At 35.2% G+C, this 22,479-nt stretch overlaps 1 protein-coding gene across 15 annotated transcripts in view; it reads left to right on the forward strand.

Annotated features, from left to right (window-relative positions):
• STPG2 (sperm tail PG-rich repeat containing 2) overlaps positions 1–22,479 on the forward strand; it is a 436,638-nt gene that overhangs the window by 342,693 nt on the left and 71,466 nt on the right. Inside the window, exon 15 of one of the 15 annotated variants that reach the window (XR_012060159.1) lies at positions 596–636. The exons of the other annotated variants lie outside the window; for them this stretch is intronic. The gene's annotated coding sequence lies outside the window, so the exon portion shown is untranslated. Of the gene's footprint in view, positions 1–595; positions 637–22,479 lie in introns of those variants that run through there. 15 annotated transcript variants of the gene reach the window in all.

The raw sequence follows: 22,479 nt of genomic DNA on the forward strand, positions 1-22,479 counted from the left end.
AGTTTAATGCAGTAAAATCTTCAAGTTAGTGTTCTGGCTTATTAAAGACTTGTTTTTTTGTTGAGGAAACTGCATAAAAATATGTAGATTGTGTGAATTCAGGTGTGTGATATTTTCAACAGCCTACAAATCATAAAATGCAATTTTCTCCTTTTAGTGCCAAGTTCATGATACTAAATGGCTTAGAAAATTGTATTAGGTAATTTTCTCTAGTGCATTTGATGCAAATTGCACTAATACTGTGAAGTGCCTTTGTTTAACACATTTTCTTATAAGTTAGATGAATTAAAATTTCTGAAGGATGGAATTGGATCAAGATGATTATGATTAGGGAGATGGCTTATTCCTCTCTAATAACATCAAATATGGTTAATTCCATGCATTAGTGATGTAAACCTAAGTAACTTCACCATTTACTCTAATCACCACTTTCTTATCTTTTAGTAGATGATGAGTGCTTTGTCTGAGGGTTATGCGATAAAATCTCTATTTCTGCAGATGTATGTAAGAGATGTTACCAGTTTCCATAAAAATATTTTTATCACTCAAAGTAGTTATTTTTGGAGGCACCCAATAATGACTCTCTTCACTTTAGGTGTTTTAAAAAATCATTCTGGAACCTGAAGTAAGACTCTGCTGTGCCTTATAATGCTCAGAAAAAGGATATGTGTTATGTTAAAAAAAATATGGAATGATAAAGACCTTTGTGGAATGATAGATGTAAGTGATGAAGTGATACAGATCAACAAGAATGATTTACTCAGAGTGAGAGTTTGTTGTCTCCCATCTTTCATGTTAGATTTTTATCTTACCCACCTATTTCTAGGAGATTGTATTTTCATGCTGCTCCAATCTGTCCTGTACTGCCTGCTTCAGGGCTTCTAGGAACTTGTACAGAATCTGGTATATATTGGGTACTTGGCATATAGTGAACATTCAATTAATAAATGTTGATTTTACAAATTAATTGATCCCCTACTCTTATGATAGCATGCATAACCATAAATAACTGTTCTGAGTTACTTTTTAGGTTAAAAATTACATTAATGTATTAATGACAGATACTATGTTATCTGCCTCCCTTTTACCATCATTCTTTCTACAGTTCTTTTACTTTAACAGGGAAAAAAAATCCTAACAGGGTAATTAATCTTATAGGAATTTCAGCCCCTTAAGGCAGACTGAGGTTCAGGGAGATTCTACCTACTGTATCACATCACCTAGCCAGTGTCTTCTCTTGAGACAGAATGAGGTGAAAAACAGTTCGTAACCAAGCCAATTTAAAGAAAAGTGATGCAGCCTTTAAAAACAGATGCTCTTTGAGTGCTCATGTTGGGAGACCAGATCGAGCATAAACATACATGCGTGTCCTATAGGCGTATTTTCACTGGAGTCTTGAACTCTCCCTGTTTTCCATTCCTGAAATGTGACAAGGCAGAGACAGAAGTGAGCACCAGGAAGATTGCTCACCGTCCCATCAATTTCTAGCCCCATCATGATTCTAATGGAGAATATATTCCTTATGAACATTTTTTAGTGTCTATTCTATGCAAGAACTAAGTGCGTCTCATGTTTGTCCACTTATAACAACTATATGTGGTAACTGCTTTTATTAAATGTATTTTACATACTTAACTGAGACCAAAAGAGGTGAAATACTTTCCCAAATTTGTCCTACTATGGTCTGAGTGATACAAATAGAACGAAATACATATCAATCTTGATTTGAATCCTGGCTATATAATGTTTCTTCTATGTGTGGACTACAATTCAGTTCTCTTTCTAGTCCCGTTATAATCTTGGCACCAGTAGGGCTTGTAGACAATCCCCAGATCTTTCTGACATGAACTAAATTAGTTTAGATATTTATTACGTTCTGCTTGTATTCTTTAGAAATACATCTTTATATTTATCTGCATTGAATTTCACATTCTTCGTATCCTAGTTTACTGAGATATTAAGAATGTAGATAATATCATGTAATACTGATTAGGCCTTTAAGCTTTTAGTTACTCTTAAATTCATTTAATAGTCACAGTAAGAGGTACCTCGGTCTGTGACAGTGAAAGTGCCCATAAGCAAGTAACTATGATATAAGGGGCCCACCCACCCTAGGCACCAGTTTGAATGCTTTTGTGAACCCATTATCTGCATGCTTGACAACTGTCAAAGACAGCTAGAAAAGGAAATTTTGTAAGAATAATAAGTGTATATATGTCCAGGTACACAAGTAGGAACTCCTCACTTTAAAATTATAATTTGCATAATAATAACTGCAGTCACAGTTAATAATGAGAGAGCAGAGACTAGAATTTAGGTCTCCTGTGGAGATACTCAGTAGATTGAAATTTGTTTTGTTCTAATGCAAACTAAAAAAATTCAACAGCAGATGTGGATCAAAAATGATTATAAAGCCACATTCTAAGGAAAAAAGTTATAAGTGAAAACCTCTCAGAAATGTTAAGTGTTGTATTTAGCAGTGTGTATGGTCTAAGCAAATTGAAAGCCCTGTCACACAGAAAGAGTTTAGCACAACAAATTATTCTGCTTAAAACGAGCTTTACTTACTACTTTTATTCTGCAATCATAGTGCATTTAGAGTTTTATTAATTTCAAAGTGAACTGACTTCCCTTTTAGAAATCATAAGGAATACATTATTCTTCTGTATTTTCATTACAGTGGATAGCATTAACAACATAGGTAATTATAACTATTAAACTATTAACTAAATGTTAAACATTCCATACATGGTGGTAAATAAATATAGAACTAGCATAAGAGTTTCCTAAACTAGGTTATTCCATATTATAAGCCACTCGCCTCTGTAACCTTTCTCCCTTTTAATTTATCTATATTTTATTAGCTTTTTTGTTTTGTTTTTAATAAATTTTATTCTTTAGAGCAGCTTTAGGTTCACAGAAATATTGAGCAGAAGACACAGATTTCTTATATTCTCTCCTGCTCCCACACATGCAAATCCTCTTGTATTATCAACATCCCCCACCAGGGTGGTACCTTTGTTACCAGGGTTGACTGAAATAAATGCGCAGCCTAAAAGTTTTATTTGTTGTTTTATTTGGCAGGAGTACTCCAGCTGGGGTGACAGCCCCTCAGATGGCTCTGAGGGACTGCTCCAAAGAAGTAGGGGAGGAGCTAGGATGTATAGGAGCTTTACAACAAAGACCAGGTAGTTGAAACAATAAAAGATTACTTGTTATCTAAAGAAAACCAGGCATCTCAAGTTAAAGAATTTAGTGCTTTTCTATGTATAGGAGGAAGCAAACATTGGGCTCATTGAATTCATTCCTTTGACAAGCATCTAGCTATCTAGGGCCATTATTTTGTCCTTTATTATTCTGAGTCAGCTCAGAGTTGCACCATTGTGAGTGGCTGCAGAGGCTGGGCTGCAGAGGGGCTGTCCTCATTGGGGGGTGGTGGCAGCTGCTGATGACTTGGTTTCAGCATTCTTTGTTTACTGGTATGGTTGCAGTATTTTCGTTCACACCAGGATGAACCTACTTTGATACATCATTATCTCCCAAAGTCTGTAACTTACATTAGAATTTGCTCTTGGTGTTGTACATTCTACAGGTTTGGATAAATGGATAATGACATTATTTTGCAGGGAAGCACACTTCAGCCCACGACATCTTCAAGTACGAATAAGACACATCCTATGACTTGAACTTAAGTATTCACACTCCAAATCCAATACTATGTCTTTATTTCGAGGCTTCAAAAGCTATTTATGGCAAGATAAAGGATATTTTAAAATGACTTTCATCCTCTTGATTGTAGTGAAATTATCTTTGAGCAGGTCAGAGAAAAATGACATTGTCATTCTCATTATTATTTAGTTTTTACTAGGTCTAGACATGTGCTAGTGAAGTGAATATATATAATAAATATATTATTTTATGTAATTCTTACAGCAACAATGTAATATATAGTTTATCCTACCTTTGTAGATAGAGACATTACTCAGCTAGGCTAAGTAATATGCCAAGGCCATAAGTAAACAGAGTGATTAAATTGGTACCCTGATCTGTTCACTATATAAGTCATTCATATCTGTATCTGAACTCATTTATTCCACTTCATACCTTGAGTATAGTCATATGTTAGGTGTCTCATAAGCTCTCGAAGTCAATTTGCCTAGAGTAGCAATTCTCTTTAAAGCAACTCAGTATCTTCTACTGTTTCCTAGTTTACCTTTCCTCCACCCACACAGGCTCTCTTTCAATCTCTTCTCTCTGCCTACAGGCTCTTTTCTCATGCTAATTTATCAAACTGACTCTCTTTTGTATGCTCTTTCTAATAAAAGCAGAGTTTTCTCAGAACCTGAGAAGTGAAGTGGGGTACCATATTTGTACCTCAAACAACATTATAGTGGTGGATATTGTACAACTATAATAAAATCTCATAATCAGATAAACAAGTTTTAAATTGAAATACTTTTTATAATCTGGAATAGTAGAGAATTTTTAATACGTGATAATTTTTCAATAAAACTGACAATACCTAAGTACAGCACAATCTCAGGTACACATTTTTAAAAACATTATACAGTTATATGTAACATATCTTGTGTTTCTTTTAATATCAGATTTTTGAAGGTTTTTCTTTTTCTCTTTAGAAACAAATTCTAAACAAATGCATGCATCATTTTCCTTTGTAAAAGTTTCACTACTATATAGTAATGATTCGAGGCATAAATCAGTAATGTAAAATAAGATATGGACTTCAAATGAGTTAAAGACCATTAAACAATGATGAGGAATGTATTCTTTAATCATAAATGGATGCTTATTCTCTTTGGCTCAGTTCTATGCAGTGAGGATGTTGTGATGAACAAAATGGAACAGATAGCTGCCTCATTCTGGTGGAGAGACATTAACTTATCTCTCTATAATTTGGGCAGTGTTGATGCTCCCACATCCCTCTTTTTTTTTTTTTTTTTTCCTGCCTCCATGACATCAGCATCATACTTTGCTAATTTTCTTTCTATCTGTCTGGCTATTTTTTCTTAGTCTTCTTTTTCCTCCACATACTGTAATGGTTGATATTTCTCAGACCTCTTTTTTACACTCTTTTCTCTTCTCATTCCACATATTTTTGCACAGATACTCTGTTCAGATTTATACAATAGAAGAGGAAAAATATTTTTCCCTCTACCCTTCTAAGTTCTCAGCTGGAGTTTATATAATATAAGAAACAAGAGAAAAACAAATTTAGGTTTATTAACACATAAACCTTGTGTATACATGGGAGACAACCAGGAAAGAATAAGTAACTCAAAGCAGTGTCTTAAAACTCAGGCTTGTATAACATCATCACAAATAACGATGCATTTGTGGAGAACTGGCAAGACAAAGGAAAGCAGTTTTAAGCTTCCAAAGACTGCAAGGTGTGGGAAAGTAAATATATATGGGAAGAAACTGATAGTAGACAAAGGCTAGTTAGTAAAGTTTGCTATGTAAATTCCTCTGGTGCTGCCTTCAGGTTGATGGGGTCTAAAGTTGTCTCTGGTGATTAACTTTTGTCCTTCCTGGTAGACAGAGGAGGAGAGACACCTTTGGAAATACATGTTCTGCTTTTAGGGAAATCGGGAAAGGGCAAGGAGCTTTTCTTGTATCTGCGTCTTCTCAGTTGTCTTCAGCTCAAAATAATCCTTATGCCAAAGTGGCGAAGTCTGGGGTGGCATATGCTGGCACCCTACATCATATGGCTGGATATTCATATTCAAGGAGCTCTCTTCCCTTGCTTCTAATACCCATATCTAACTGCCTCCTGACGTCTCACTTGGAGTGCTTGTAGGTGCCTCGAGCAGCGTGTATCTCTGTCCACTCTCCTGCCCCAAGTGTGTCCTCTGCTTTGGCTTTCCTCTGTCAGCTAATAGTACCACACTTGAACCTGGGAGTTGTTTGTTCTTCTTCCCCTGGGCCCCCCCATCCAGTCAGGCAGACACTTGGTGTTTCTACCCACTAAACATTTCTCTAATTTGTCTCTTTCTATCATTCTCAACATCAATACCTTACCTATAATCATCTATACCAGAAAAACTGTACAGACTCCCAGCCTTTCTCCTCATCCTCCATTCCCAGCCTATGAGTCACATTGCAGCCAGATCACTTTCTAAAGTGAAAACGTAGTGATAAATTTCTACCACTCAAGAGTTTCTCATCTTTTTTTAGGATGAAGTTCAAACCCTCGTCGTGGCATGTGTGACCAGACCTTAGTTTATCTCCCAAGCCTCTTTTCCTTTCTCATTTTCAGTTTGAATGTACTGAACCTCTTTCATTCGCAAGAATGTACCATGTCATTGACTGTTGAACAGCCTGGCCCTGCTGCCCTTCACTTGAATAGTTTTTAGCTCCTCTTAGTAGGAATTAGGTATTCTAGGAAGCTTTGCCTGATACTCTAAATCTGGTTATGTGTCTCTTCTGTATGTTCCTGTGTTATCATATTTGCATGTACTTCTGTTTTACCGTTTCTCACACTGGAGTGTAATCGCCTGTGGGGTTGGCTTGATGAAGTCAGGGACAATGTCTTTCCTGCTCATCAGTTTATTTCCAGCATCTGGCACAATTACTGTCAAATACTGGGTATTATTTAATCAGTTTTAGACTTTTTAATGGCATATACTTAATTTTAAGTCTATTTATTAAGAATTGATAAATGAGGTTTTTGAAGTTATATTTTTCAGTAACAGTAGATGGAAATAACTAGATCCACTTCACTCATCAGGGCAAAGTAGCAACCTTTGTTTCTCTCCATTTTCTTTTCTTTCTCTATACTGTAAAGTATAGGAATAGTCAAAGGAAAAACTATGTACTTCTAACTGATCATACTTAGTACACTGCATATCATCTTCAGATATAGCTATAGGCCATTATTTTTAAACCATGTCTGCTAATCTCATTCTGTCATTTTATTTACCTAGATAATACAATACACTTTACAATGAATTTTTCATAGGACATTGTTAAGAACTAATATAGCCTTTATTTGTGATATTTGTCTACCTCCTGATATAATTGGATTACATTTTTTCTATTACTAGCAAATGGTCTTTAGAAATATATGTAGAGTGCCCAATTGGCTTTGCCATTAGTATTCATTACTTTATATACTATTACATATCCTTTTAATTTTCCTTTTCTCAACTAAATGTGTCCTTTAATCTTTTATCATAAAGACTGCCTCATTTTCCTTGTAAGTGTAATAGTCCTCATTGCTTTTGGGTTCTCACATAGCCTCCTAAAGATGATATGACTAAGATGACTGCTAGAGTACTATAGTTAAGATAAAGAGATGTTATTGATTTGTAAATTGAGGTATTATAATATGTGTGTCCTATTTCTGGCCTCTTTTAATATGGCTTAATACCTCATTCCATTTTTATTGCCTCTAGGTAGTGAACAAATGTCTTCACTGAATTGCACAAAGAGATACATAAATCTTATTCCTGAGAAAATTACATTTAGTTCAGAGCTCATCAATGTGTATGAATAATTTGAATTTATTTTTCAAATGTGCTTTGCCTTTACATATTTTAAATGGATTTATCAACCTTTGTGCTTCTTAATTGCCTTATATTGTTAGGTCTTTTGGAATTCAACCAATTTCCCTAATCTCAAGAAAATTAAAATAAGTTTTTTCTGCAAATTTTAAAACTTCACCTTCTTTTCCAGATCATTAACAAAAGTACTGAATAGGGGACACAGTTCTGGATCCTAGACTAACCTTGCTAATTAACCTCTTTGCTTCCTGAGGATTTGGAACTTATTTCTACTCAATTTCTACCATTTAACTTGTTTTTAATGGCTTAGGGCCATCCCCAGTGGGGTAGAGGCCCTGAGCAAATCATTTCACAATCTCACTGCTTAACATTTTTATTCATATGAAACCCTGTGAAAGTTAACATCAAGGACATCCTTGGAGTTTAAAGCTCCTGGGAGCTGTATATAAATAAGACTATTGTTTTTTGGTGGCAAACCCATTCCCAACCCCTCTTCCAGCTTTTTTAATGAGTCAGTGCTTCTCAAAGTTTAGATTTCATAGAGAATCACCTGGGGGAGAATGTTAAAAATGTGGATTCCTTTGCCTCCTCTTGGATCTACTGAATCAGAATGGTTTGGCTGACTCATTTTACCCTTTTAAGAAACCATCTAGATAAATACTAGTTGTTGGTGCTTTGCTTCGCAAAATCTTGTCCAAGGATTAGAAAAATCAGCAACATCAGTTTATTAGATCAGAACCTCAGATCTCTTCCCAGGCACCAAATCAGAATTAAAAATTTTAACACTGTTCTTAGATGTTTGCTCATTACAATTTGAGAAGCACTCTAGACCACACTTAGAGAAAATGCTGCAGTGTAAGAAGACAATCACATGTCATTTTTAGTACCAGCTCTAGATTCCATTTCCTTCTCAACCCCCTTCTCTTCTCTAGCATTTACCAGTTTACCTAGATCTAAGACTTGCAGTATCTATGGTTTGTTTTTTTACTGGATACTGAACTATATGCTATATGTAAATGACTCTTGCCTGCTACAACTTACTGTCTAGAAAGCTATTTCAACTTCGTATTACATTTTTAAGAAAGATTTAAGTAGAGATTAGGCACTATGTCTCCTTTATCCTGGTGTGTTAAAGCCAAAAAAAAAAAAAAGCGTTAATGAACTCTTGTTAAAGATGAAAAAGACTATTCAAAAGGGACTAATACAATGGGGTTTTACAGTAGGAGAGAGAGATTGGGCTCAATTCCAAGTACAACAGGGTATGTGGAGGTGTATAGCCAAGGAGTAAGATGGGGGTAGATAGAAAATGACTGGGAGGAAACATCAAAGCTAGGGGGATTTTTCGTAAACCCACTCAGCAGTATTCTTGCTGAAGCCAGGCCAGGGCGATGAGGACTTGAGGGTGGTAGATGAGGAATTTGATCAGATACTATGAGTGGAGATTTAACTAAGCTGACGCAGAAGGTTTCTTGCTAAAACTGAACTAAGTGGGCCAAAGACACAGCCCAGGTTTGGGGACTAGTCACCAAGAGGATTCAGGTGAGCCTGACTCAAGTCTGGTCAAGGAGAGAGTCTTTGTCAAGTGTTATATATATGTTTTATTGCCTTCAGTATGTTGGGGAATTTTAAAAGCCATGTTAATTTTCCACTTTCATAGTATTTTACTTTCTTCAAAATTGCCTGGTCTTCATTGTTCTTACAGTTTTTTAGGACAGCTTAGTTTTAACCTGTATTATTAAACAACTCAGATAAAAATTTGTTATTTTTTATAATTAACAAATTTTAAGTTGAGATTCTGATTCCACAGTATATAAGATAACCATTTGCTCATCTGTAAATATAAGCAAATGTGTGTTTTTAATCATATACTAAACATTTTATAGTAAATTCATTAACCATTCCCACTTATATTTTGTAGTTTACTGTCTGTCTCAAAAGTACCAATCCAAATGAATATGTGGATTTTGACTTAAAACCAAAAGTTTAAGTGGAAGTCTGCACATTTAATAGAGTTGTATTGATATGAAAATTGAGTTGTATGAGAGATAATCTGAATATTTTTAAAAAGTGAATGTACATTTAATACATACCAGAATTATGCTGGTGAGTAAAAAAGATAAAGTGAAATAGAAGAAGGTATTTGTTATTTATAAGCCAGCCTGAGGATTTCTGAGTACAGAGTCATTCTACAGCCAGTGGCCTTTCATACACATCAGATTGGTTCTGAGCAATAATGTGGGGAATGAACATCAAGGGAACTGAGATTTAGCTAAAAAGTTTAGCATTGAAAGCCAAAAATATAGAGAGGTATAAGTAGGTGGAGGGAGAGACTTGAGCCTGAGAAATTTTTAGAAGCTATTGGGAAGGATGGAAAGAAGGAGGTATGGAAGCTGGGAATCAAGAGGGATTTCTTTTTGAATAGAAGAGAAATATCATTAATTATCATTAAATTACTTGCTCTGTACTAAGTGAGATGCCTTCTCTTGGATAACTCTACCAAAATACTCAGTAAAAACTATAAATTGCTGCCCCTTGATGCTTTGTAGAGAAGATTTTGTATTTTGGAGATATTGGGAAGTGTTGAGTTCAGTTTTAAGATATACACTTGTGAGGATATAGGCCTTCCTTAGAGATATTCTTCCTTCCACAAGCTCATGCGAGTTTGTGCTAATACCAGGCTTTTACAATACGGCTACACAGTTCAACTCTCCTTTACTCTAAGGGGCAGGCCTGTTATGTTTGAACTGCTGCTTTGCAAACTATACTACTCTATTTGTGCTATATTTATTCTCTTATTTTGTTCACTGATAATCATCATGAAATCACAGATTTGAAAGGGAGAATGAGGGTCATCAAGTGTAACATCTCACCGAGGTCGGGAGCCCCTCTCCTGACTGCTGCGCTCCTCCCTCTGTTAATTTCCGGTGTTTCGTTGGGCGGCCCTAACTGCCGCAGGCTTTTGATCCTCACAACTTTCTTCAGTTTTTCTAGTTCTCTGCAGCAGTTATGTAGCTGCTGTGTTTCCTTTATTCAAATATCCTTTGGATATTTGAAGATATCTCTGCGATTCCCATTGTTCTTTTAAAAAATACTTAATCCATTTATCCTGAGTTTCTTTCAACCTGTGAATCCTACAGTAAAGCACAATATTCTATAGATAATCTGAAAAGCCCTACTTCCCAGTGGTCCTGTTATCTGAATCTGAACTGTATGACTTTCTGGACATCTCTGTACAGATATGAACTTTGAGATCACACATTTGGAGATACTGACTTATAAGGTAATTAATTGGAATTGTATTTTTATAATTTTGTATGCACAGAGCTCTGTTTTTGAACTTATTTTTTGATGAAGTGTGCTTGCTTAGTCCAATTTGTTAGGAAGCTATTTTTTAAACATGTTTAATTTTAAGTTAAACTTCCCATGACCTCTTTGCAGAGTTTCCTTTTAGATAAATCAAATTATGTTATTGTGAAGGAAAAGCTGGGCTGGTCTAACAAGATAACTCACAAGTCTAGGAATGTGGAGAGGCTGGGCTGGGCTGACAAGATAACTCACAAATGTAAGTATAGGAATACTGATCTGAGTTCTGCTGGACTAACTTGTAAATCTAAGTTAATTAGTGTTGGTTTGCTGTTCATGTTTTTTGCCAGCCAGCTGGGTTTTCAAAGATACATATCTGGCTTTGGAATGTTGGTTTGCTGACTCCCTGTCTCCACCTTTGTGATGATAATGCTGCTAAAGCTGTTCCATGCCTATTGGCCGAATACCCCAAGCTTGTACTTTACCCTATAAAACCTCATGCGCACACCTTGGAGGTGCTCAGAGCTTCGGAGCAGAAGCCCCTCTGAGCCCGCTGGCGTAATACATCTGAGTACTCCAACCCTCCGAGTGGTGCTTGTTTCTTGACTGGCCTGTCGTTTCCGTAACGTTATGACTAGGGGAAAAAAGGCTTTTCAGTTTTTCTCTTTTGGATGTGTTTTTCACTGTATACAGTATACTAACATGTGAGCAGTAGACCTCGTGTATCTAGGGCATTGCTAACCATGCAAATATTTGAGTCCTACCAGAATCTATTGATGCCAGCCAGCTATGTGTTTAATAAATTCACCAGGTGATTTTTACTAAAGTTTGGTGACATTTAAAAGATTTTACTTACAATCTGAAGAGGACTTTATCAAGGTTAAGGGTCATATATTTAATCTATTGTTACAAAATAAAATTATATAAATCTTGTGTATTTGAAACATAAAATAAACGGTGGCTTTAGTAAATCATGTATACTTTTTATTATCACTCAAATCTAGGCAGGACATTTTCTCTTATTGGAATTTTGCCATCTAATATAGTGACCTAAATAAAAAGGACAAAACTATAAGGCAAAATGAAGGCTTGTATAATTATCTGGCATCAATAAATTATACATTTATTAATAATTAGGATTATATAATTTCTAAAAATCCTTTAAGCTTTACATTTTATTACTACATTAAAACTGTATTTTCAGAGTTGAGATAGAAGTTACCTTAGGTAAGAAAATTGACTACATGGACTTACATGCCTTTTCCTTTTCACAAATGCATTTCTAAGCTATAAGCAATTAGTCTCTCTCTTTATTAAGTCAGAAAAGTTGATTTATTTCCACATATTTCTGCCAAAATGAGTTTCTTCCTTACACATTACATTTCTTTTCTATGCTGCATGCCTCGAGCAGTATAAGAAAGCCCTAGGTTATCGATGTAGGGTTTATGATTGTCTGCTAGTGAAGAGTCTTAACTGGTAACTTGTTTTGCAGAGTGAACTTCAAGGGAATATATCTACATAAGAACTCAATAGCTGAATAATACTGCACGTTTTATATATATCACCACTTCTTTTTCCATGCACCCGTCAGTGGACATTTAGGTTGTTTCTGTGTCTTGGCCGTTGAAAATAATGCTGCTATGAACATGGGGGTGCACATATCTCTTTGATACAGTATTTTCATTTCCTTTGGATTTATTTCCAGAAGTGGAATTGCTAGATCACATGGTGGTTCTATTTTAATTTTTTGAGGATCCTCCATAGATTTTCCCATTGTGGCTGCACTGATTTACAATCCATCGATGGTGCACAAGGGTTCGCTTTTCTCCCCATCCTCATCGGCACTTGTTATCTCTTATCTTTTTGATGGTAACCATTCTAACAGGTGTGAGGTGATATCTCATTGTAATTTTGATTTGCATTTCCCTTATGCTTGGTGATGTTGAACATCTTTTCATGTACCTGTTGGCCATTCATATATCTTCTTTGGGAAGATACCAATTCAGCTCCTTTGCCCATTTCTTAATTGGATTAGTTTTTGTTTTTGTTTTTTTCTGTTTAGTTGTATGAATTGTTAAATAAGATATGATTTGTAGATAGTCTCTTCCCATTCTATAGGCTGTCTTTTTATTTATTTTTTTTTATGGTTTCCTTTGCTGTGGAGAAGCATTTTAGTTTTATGTAGTCCCACTTGTTTATTTTTGCTTTTATTGCCTTTGCTTTTGGTGTCAAATTCAAAAAATCATTATCAAGACCAATGTCAAGGAGCTTACCTCCTATGTTTTCTTCTAGGAGTTTTAGGGTTTCAGGTCTTACATTCAAGTGTTCAAGCCTTTAATCCATGTTGAGTTGAATTTTGTATATGGTGTAAGATAAAGATCCAGTTTGTGTGTTTTGCATGTGGCTGTCCAGTTTTCTCAACAACATTTACTGAAGAACCTTTCTCCATTGTGTATTCTTGGCTTCTTTATTATAAATTAATTGACCATATATGCACAGATTTACCTCTGGGCTCTCTACTGTGTTTCATCGGTCTATGTGTCTGTTTTTATGCCAATAAAAAGTACCGTTTTGATTATTATAGCTTTGTAATATGGTTTGAAATCAAGAAGAGTGATGCCTCCAGCTTTGTTCTTCTTTTTCAAGATTGCTTTGGCTATTTGGGGTCTTTTGTTGTTCCAGATAAATGGATTTGGGTGTCTGTTTCTTTAGTCAGGTTAAGGAAGTTTCCTGCCATTATTTCTTTGGGTGAGTTTTCTGCCCCCTTTTCTCTCTTTTCTTTTCTGAGACATCTATAATGCATATAATAATAGTCTTGTTAAGTCTTGAGTTTTGTTAGGCTATCATCACTTTTTCCATTCTTTTTTATTTTTGTTCCTCTAACTTAATTAATTTCACTGCTATGTCCTTAAGTTTGCTGATCCTTTCTTCTGCTTCACCTAGTGTGCTATTGAATCCCTCTATTGAATTTTTAAGTTCAGTTATTGTAATCTTAGTTCTTGCTTTCTGTTTAGTACTTTTTAATATTTGATCTTTGTTAAAATTCTCCCATTATTCGTGCATTGTTCTCCTGACCTCAGTGAGCATCTTTATGACCATTATTTTGATTCTCTCTGAGTCTCCATTTCATTATGGTCTATGTCTGTAGTTCTATCTTGTTCTTTTGTCTAAAACATATTCCTCTGTTTCTTAATTTTCCTTGACTCTTTGTGTTGGTTTATGTGCATTAGATAAAACATCACCTCTCCTGGTCTTTACAGGTGGTCTGGTGTAGGAGATGAACCTCATCAGCTAGCCCAGCCCATGTGCCTGGTTGTCTCTCAAACCTTGATGATTGTCCAATCCTCCTTCTTTGCTCTTAGTGGCTCCCGGTAGTTTGAGGGTGTGTGCCAAGATCCATCAATGTCCCAAAAATACAGACTGACTGCAGTCAGCAACTAGATGCAGGCCAGTTAGAGGCTTGATCCCAAGCAATAGCTGGGGAAAGTATGTAGTTAGCCTCCTTCCTGGGGGAAACTGGAAGGTGAGTGTTTTTACCTTCTTCTACTGTACCAGACGTCAGTATATATCTTTGGATTGGGGGAGGTTTTCTCCTGAACCTATTAAGGATTTCTTTGTTTGCTACAGTTCTATGCAGCTCCTTAATGAAAGCCCCATTGTCTGTCAGAGCCAGATGATCTGGAACCTGTCCCTCGGGTAGCAGCTGCTAAAGCCAGGTTGCAGAACTGTGTACAAACTCTTTCCAGGGAAATACTGGTGAATTGGGGTGGGCAGGAGAGAGATGGTGAAGGAGGTGTCCACTCCACTGGCTTCCCTGTTCTCAGGTGAGGGTCACAGCTAGCCTAGTGTGTGCATTAAATTAGAAGCCCAGCTTTCAGACAGCAGCCTTAAAGTATGCAAAGAGACCCCATCAGAGAAAGACTGAGAGATGGGCAATTTTTGTCACTCTTTCTGTACTGAGCTGGGGTGATAACTGCAGAAAATGCTTGCTCCTGTTAATTACTTCTTTATTTGCTATGGTCTTGTGGGTCTCATGGACTCAGTCCCCACTGCTTTCACAGGTAGATCTTTTGGAGACCTGTCCCTTAATTGGGAGTCCTTAAAGTTGGGCTGCTAGATGTAGGGTCCAGCCCTGCTCTTCAGGGAGAAACCCCATTGGCTTTGACAGGTAGATGTTTTAGAGACCTGTTCCTCAGTTGGGAGTCTTTAAAGTTGGGCTGCTAGATGTAGGGTTCAAACCCTGCTCTTCAGGGAGAAGCTGGGATTTGGGAGTTTTCTCTCACTGTGTGGTGTTGTGCTGGGGTTAAGGTTTATAGCAAGAGAGTATCTAAGCCATTCCTACCCATTTCATTTTCTCATTCGCCCAGTGTATAGGAGCTGCTCAGCTAGTTTCAGAGGGAATAGCTCTATGTGTAGCTATTCATTTGGTGTGTCCACGGGAGGAGGGGAGTTCAGGAGCCTCCTGTTTCATCATCTTTAAAGACCACCTTCTTTCATGTCTTTAGTGTCTCTGCTCAACTATCAGTTCCTCAGAAAGACTTTTCCTTTGAATTCAAGCTGAAGTGTTACCTTATATTTTATTCATGGTATTAATTATCTCTATAATAATAAAAATGTTTATTTGTTTTATTAATATTTGATTATTTCTTCCTCTACTAGTACTTAAGATTTTAAAAAATAGTATTATATATAATATGCATATGTGTTACATATTATTATGCTATATAATATTATAATATATAGTTCAATGAGTTACTCACTTTCTACATCCATCAATTTGGGTTTTACATATAAAATATTCCACATATTTAAATATAGAAAGAGCTCTGATGAAATACAGTTTGTTTTTAATTATTAAATAGCTAATTTTATATAATGTGTAAGTTCCATATAAAGATAAGTCTTTAATTTGAAAATCAGCTTGCTGCTTCACTCAGCTTTTGAGCTACTGAAGTTAAACTCTTGAAAAGGAAGTGTAGGAATGCAGGCCTCTATTTAAGAAGAACAAAAAAATTCACAGTGTGAAGAATCAGTCTGTGATTTTGGAACGTTAGCTTGCTTCAGCTTAGAAATACAGTGATTGGCTGTACAAAATTTTTCCAGATTGAAACCCAAGGATGGAGACAAGATGATCCTTACTAGGAAGATATCAGAAGGTAATGCTCCAAAAGAGAGGGTTGCTATAGGATGAGGAATGTGTTAGTCCTTTCATTAAAAAATAATAATAATGGACTAGCTTCTTTGAACCCATTAGAATAAGATGCTTAGGAAAAGAGCATTGCTGATCTTTTGAGTTTCAACAAAACAGTTAGAATTATTAATATGAACAGCAGTCAAAAATAAATTAAGGAAGACAAAATAGGGAGCTTTCTTCCTATAGTTTGAAAAAATGAATGACACCAATATAACACCAAATGGATCTTGTTCATCAAAGAAATTTTGAAGTTTGCACTCAAGAATATTAGAATAGCACTACATAAATTTATGGATCTGTTTACTCTGTGTTTTAAAGTGAGAGCACCAACCAAAAAGAAACGAGTCTGGTACAACTGTAGTGATAAATTTAGGGATTTATTGAAGTAATTTTACTAGAGAGAAATGATGATATAATTAGCATAATAAATAGTTGTTAGCCAAATTGATCTTGATTTCCTTTGCGCCACATTTTGACAGCTTTTATACTGTGAAATAAATAGACCTCCTATTTTCCTGCAGTTCAACTTCTGTAGTTGAACTATGCTGTGCTGTTTACCTGGAGTCTCCACTGTGTACTCTTGTCACCAAAACTGTATTACTTTGTTGCATACCTCATCAGCAAAGGCCTCTTCATTCAGAAAGTCTTCCTTGTCACCTGAACCCCGGTCTGATTCCTCCTGTAGAGACTAAGACGTCTTACCTGAATTTTAATTATGTACTCATTAGGGTGATTATTTTAATCTTGTCTGTGCCCTGCACTTTACTGTAAATCTCATGCCCTCAGGATCTGTATCTGTATTTATTATTGTATTGGCAATATCTAGCTCAACTCAATGTACCGTAATTTGTGGTTGAGTGAAACAGAATTACCTCAGCCTAGAGAAAATAGTACTCACCGAGCAATAATGTATTTCCTCCGATGTTAAGCGGTATTTTCCCAACCTCTTCAATTTTACAGTGGAATCTGGTGGAAAGTCAAGTAATTACATTGTAAACTGTATTGTTACCTAATAATTTACATTTTTTTCTGATAAATAATCATTCCTTTGAGGACTGTCAAGTCTAGTAAACAATTTTGACTGTCTATTCACCCTTTATTATTATTAATTTGCTTATAATCACAAATTATATTTTATATAGCTCCATCTTGAAGGGATGTAGGAAGGATATTAAAATAAGAGAGCTCAGAACTCATATTTATTGAGCATCTATCATGTGCCTTCTAGGCTTTTATATAATAAGTATTTTACTTAATCCTTACAACTACCCTAGGACGTATAAATATGGCCTCTCTATTCATAGATGTTGAAAATGAGACTGTTTAAAACCCCTGTCCTGCTGGTAGGAGTCTTATATTACAATCCAAATCTATCTCATACCAATAAGGATGTCTTGTGTGCTCTTTCCACTCTTCTAGAATATTGAACTAAGTTTTTGTTCTGAAAGTTTTATGCTACATAGCTAAAGCCATAAAATAGTAGGAAAATGTCAAATACCATGTGCTATTTATACAGAGGATAAAACCGCTTTGCATTACATTAAAGTTGTAACTTTAAAGTAGCATGACATTTTAAATTGTTTGACTAGCTGACTTCTTTAAGGAGCTGCTTCACTACAGTGGAGGACACTCTTCCATTCACATGTGACTAACATCTAGGTGGTAAAACAGTATATGGTATTTCAAGAACTTAAAATTGTAATATCATAGCAGAAAGGACTTGTAAATGATTATCCTTTCCATGCTTCTGTCTTAAGTCATAATATTATTTAAATTATTAAATATAGACGGTCAACAATTGTTTTTAAACTTAAAACCCCTCCAGGTCATACCGATACTATTCTTCGACTGTCCCACCAAAACTTCTCCTGGTCTAATTTCAACCTTTTCATTGTCCACAATTAGGACAACTCACTAGCATATCTATATGTGTGTGTGTTTAAATCATCTCTTTTCTCTGAGCTAAGAATATTACTTAAAATTAGACAAAGACTGCACATCTCCTGCAGGATGTTTGTCAAGTTTCTCTGGTAAAATTTGTGTCATTATAAATGATTCGAGTTTTAGTAGTGATGCCTAAAGTAAGTATACAATAATAGCTCTTATGGTAACATATTGAATTTCAAAAGCTAAATGAATATTAGCTGCATAGTGGAAAATTAATTTCAATAAAGTTTACTCTACAATTACTTGATTTTCCATCAGATTCCACTGTAAAACTGGAAGTTGGGAAGTTTTTAGCTACTTGAAATTATAAAAGTTTGAAAACCAATAAAAAACTCAAATTATATACTTAAAAATAGCTAGTAAAGTTTATGCAAAAGTAGCAACATTTTCTTTTTATTCAATAGAAGAAACATGGAAACATGAAAAATACAATTATAGTACCAGCAATTCTCCAAGTATGTGTTTCAACCCTAATATTCTTTTCCTGTTTTAGTTGTAGTATCAAATTATTAAATAACAGTCCAATGTATCAAATTAAATATTTGTGTAAAATTTTTCAATTAATTAGCTATCTGTAATTATTAGATTTTACCATTTTTCCCCTCATGGAGTACGTAGAGACAGGTTAAAAAAAAGTGTATCCTCTAATTACAGGGATAGCAAAGTTCAGTCTTTAGATTGAAAGGGTAACTAATTCTAGTGTTTCCTAGCACTGACAGAAATTCCATTAGAACGAACATTTTTCATAAAATATACTTGGATTAGGTATTTTTTGACTTTTTAAAATGACAAATTAAGTTTATCCATGGAAAATACTTTTCTTTAAAGTGAATTTCTTTTCATCCTGTTTTTAACTTCAGGATTCTATTCTAGTGTACTTAGGCATGTATGTTAATATTAGTTCAATCTTTAAATATAATCTTTGGTGTAAATTCTTTCTGAACAGATTAGACTATATGTATATTTCTGTTGACAATGAGATTCTAGTTTAGTTTTTCAAAAACCTTTCCAAAGATGGTGAAGTAATGTAAAATAATGGGTCTTTGTTTTTGTTGTTAATTCCAGTTTCACTGTTATGTTTATCTCATGGTGTCCAGAGTACATTTCTGAATATTGACTTATGGATTTGTCAGTTCTGAATAATGGTCTTGAGGGGTATAGCAGAGGAGCACTGGGAAACCACTTCTCCTCTAACTGTATTAAACAGAACAATTTACCTAACAGTACAGAGTTGGTTTCCAATTAATTAAATTAGTGGACTGGCCTAGTCAACACATCAGATTTCCTTTATTCGCTAAAATTTTTTGACTTGCTGTTGTTGATTTGCTGACCTTCTGTTAAGTCACTCATTATTTCTTTAGGGAAAAATGAATGATCGTATAGGGATGCTATTGCAAACTCCAGGATGATCAGGGAGTACACTGGGGAAATGACACAGGTAGTTTTATTCTTTTCAGTGTACTGTCTAATAATGTATGATAGTAATAGATAGTGAACTAAGTGTACATTTCTCTATCAGAATATAAATATTGCAGTATCACACATGAAATATTCCAAAAAAATAAATTCTGACAACATAAACCTCAGAAGTCTGGAGTTAATTTTTAGGCATCCTAACTGATTCTTTGTTTTAAAGCAAAATTTGACCCCACACTTATTTGTTCAAACCAAGTTCAGTTTTATTATTTCTTTTATTTCATAGTTACACATACTCTAAAAACTTTCTAAAACTCTGTTATTTGAAATAAAAATTTGCCCTTTAAATTTAAATACAGATGATTTATGATTAGCTTTTTATTATCTGTATAGGATAAATTCTTGGAAGAAAAAGTATCAGTATTTGTGTTTCTTATAATTGCACATAAAGATTCATAAAACTTTATGATAGATCTCTGGAGTGGAAATGTTGTAATCACTTTTTTTCTGAAGTACTGTCCTCTCCAGAGCACAAAGCTTAAACTGTCTTGGCACGGTGGGTAGCATTCCTTAGTATTTTAGACCAGGAACTGAAAAAAATTCTGTAACCAGTATATACACAGAGGAAATTTATAAGGGCCTAACTTCATTACATGTGACTAAATGTTTTTGTTGTCCTTACATATGACTAACATATTTATGCTATAGTCAGATCTTAACATTTTTTATTTTTGTAAGATGATTCACACGTAGTTGGAATATGAGTTTTTTCTGACTTGCACACTTAATCATACAAGTTCACAGAGACTGGTGCGGAGAATCTTACTATTAACTTGAGGACTGGTCCATGCTGGTCCATAATGTACAATTTATAGGGGCAAGTAGTTTAGATCCTTCTATAAATGTAAAAATAGCTTAAGTGTGTACAAAATATTTCTTTTTTATTGTCTTTTCAGTCTATAGAAGTCACAGTATATGGGAATATATGATTTTCAAAGATTTATCTTTATTTTTTTTTCTGATTTAGATTTCTACTGATAAATTCCTCTTAATTTTCAGTCATTATCCTTGTCAGTATTCTTAGCTTTTTAAAATTGAAGTATAGTCAGTTTACAGCATATCAATCTCTGGTGTACAGCATATTGTTTTAGTCATACATTACATACATATAGTTGTTTTCATATTCTTTTTCATTATAGGTTACTACAAGATGCTGAATATAGTTCCCTGTGCTATACAGAAGAAACTTGTTGTTTATTTTACATATAGTAGTTAGTATTTGCAAATTTCAAACTCCCAGTTCATCCCTTTCCACTCCCTCTCCCCCTGGTAACCATAAGTTTATTTACTATGTCTGTGAGTCTGTTTGTTTTAAGTTCATTAGTATCATCTTTTTTTTCTTTTTTTTAGATTCCATATATGAGTAATAACATACGGTATTTTCCTTTCTCTTTCTGGCTTATTTCACTGAGAATGACGATCTCCAAGTCCATTCTTGTTGCTGCAAGTGACATTATTTTATTCTTTCTATGGCTGAGTAGTATTCCACTATATAAATATACCACAACTTTTTAATCCAGTCATCTGTCGATGGATATTTAGGTTGTTTCCATGTCTTGTCTATTGTAAATGGTGCTGCTATAAACATTGGGGTGCATGTATCTTTTCAAATTAAAGTTCCTTCCAGATATATGCCCTGGAGTGGGATTGCTGGATCATATGGAGTCTATTTTTAGTTTTTGAGGAATCTCGATACTGTTTTCCATAATGGCTGCACCAAACTACATTCCCACCAACAGTGTACGAGGGTTCCCTTTTGTCCACACCCTCTCCAGCATTTCTCATTTGTCTTACACAAGTTTTCATAATAATACGCTATCTTCTATTGTATTTAATTTTCTAGTTCATCTCTTATTCTGAATCTAACTTTTCAAGATTGCTTTTCCAAAATCTAGTGCTTCATACATATAGCCTCCTATTTGGAGTTGATCATTGACTCCCCACTGTCCATTTTTTCATGCATCAGTCACAGTCCTACTTACACCAGACCTTCTGTGTGTAGAACACAAGATCTAGACCCAAGTCCTTGTCCTGCCTTTTTGTACTTAGTTACTATCTTGTACTCCACACTCAGCTCCTTTTCTTCTCTATACGATTATTCCACTGTAGCCAGCTGTCTTTCACTGGTTACCCGGACATGCCAGAATTATTCTATAATTACGCTATTGTTTTTTTAACCAGAATATCCTCTCCTCTTGTTTAAAAGCTTTACTTGGATTCCTTTTATGCTCAGCATATGTATTGATTCATTTAATTTTATAGCATCTCTATAAGTTAGATACTACGATATCACAGTTTTACAGATAAGGACACTGAGACATGGAAAGGTTAGGTAACTTGCTAAAAGGTTACACAGCAAATAAGACCTGGGAATTAAACTCTAACATTCTGACTCAAAAATCTGATCTCTCAACTACTTGATTTCAAGATATACCCATCTCTCCTCCTTTTTCCTCTTTCATGCTTTCTCCACTTCTTGTTCCCTCTTTCTTCTCTCTCCTTCACCCCTTTTCTCTTTTCTCATTCTTTTAGGAATAAGTTCCTAGCTGTGTAGTGTCCTGGCTAGAGATGCAAGGCGACATTTGCTTCAATGTCATCTTCTACTCCGAGCTGTCATCTCCTGAGTTAGGACATTCCTGCTTGGGATCTTCCTTCTGTGCTGCCATTTGCAGAGGTATCTGCATCTTCATTTACTCCCACTTTCCTCTGCAGCATCCTTCATTATGGCCACTAGGGCTCCTCGGTGTCTGCTGGCTCTATCCACCTCTCTTCCTTCCTTGGAAACTTGGCAACCCTTCTGTACCTCACTGGCATTCTGGGAGTCTCACTGGGCTTTTCTATACCAATCCCTTGACACAGCTATCTCAGTTCTGGTTTTTGTTTTGTTTTGTTTGACATGGAATTCTGGGGAACCTTCTGGACCTGGATAACTCCTAGAGCAAGCAAGGGAAGAGAACAACTATGTCCTGTATTCTAGCTCCGGTTCTAAGCCTCTCACATCTCCATCTCTTTAATTTCTTATCTCTTTTGTGATGG

Source organism: Vicugna pacos, chromosome 2 (assembly GCF_048564905.1).
Source record: "Vicugna pacos chromosome 2, VicPac4, whole genome shotgun sequence".
Lineage (NCBI taxonomy): Eukaryota > Metazoa > Chordata > Mammalia > Artiodactyla > Camelidae > Vicugna > Vicugna pacos.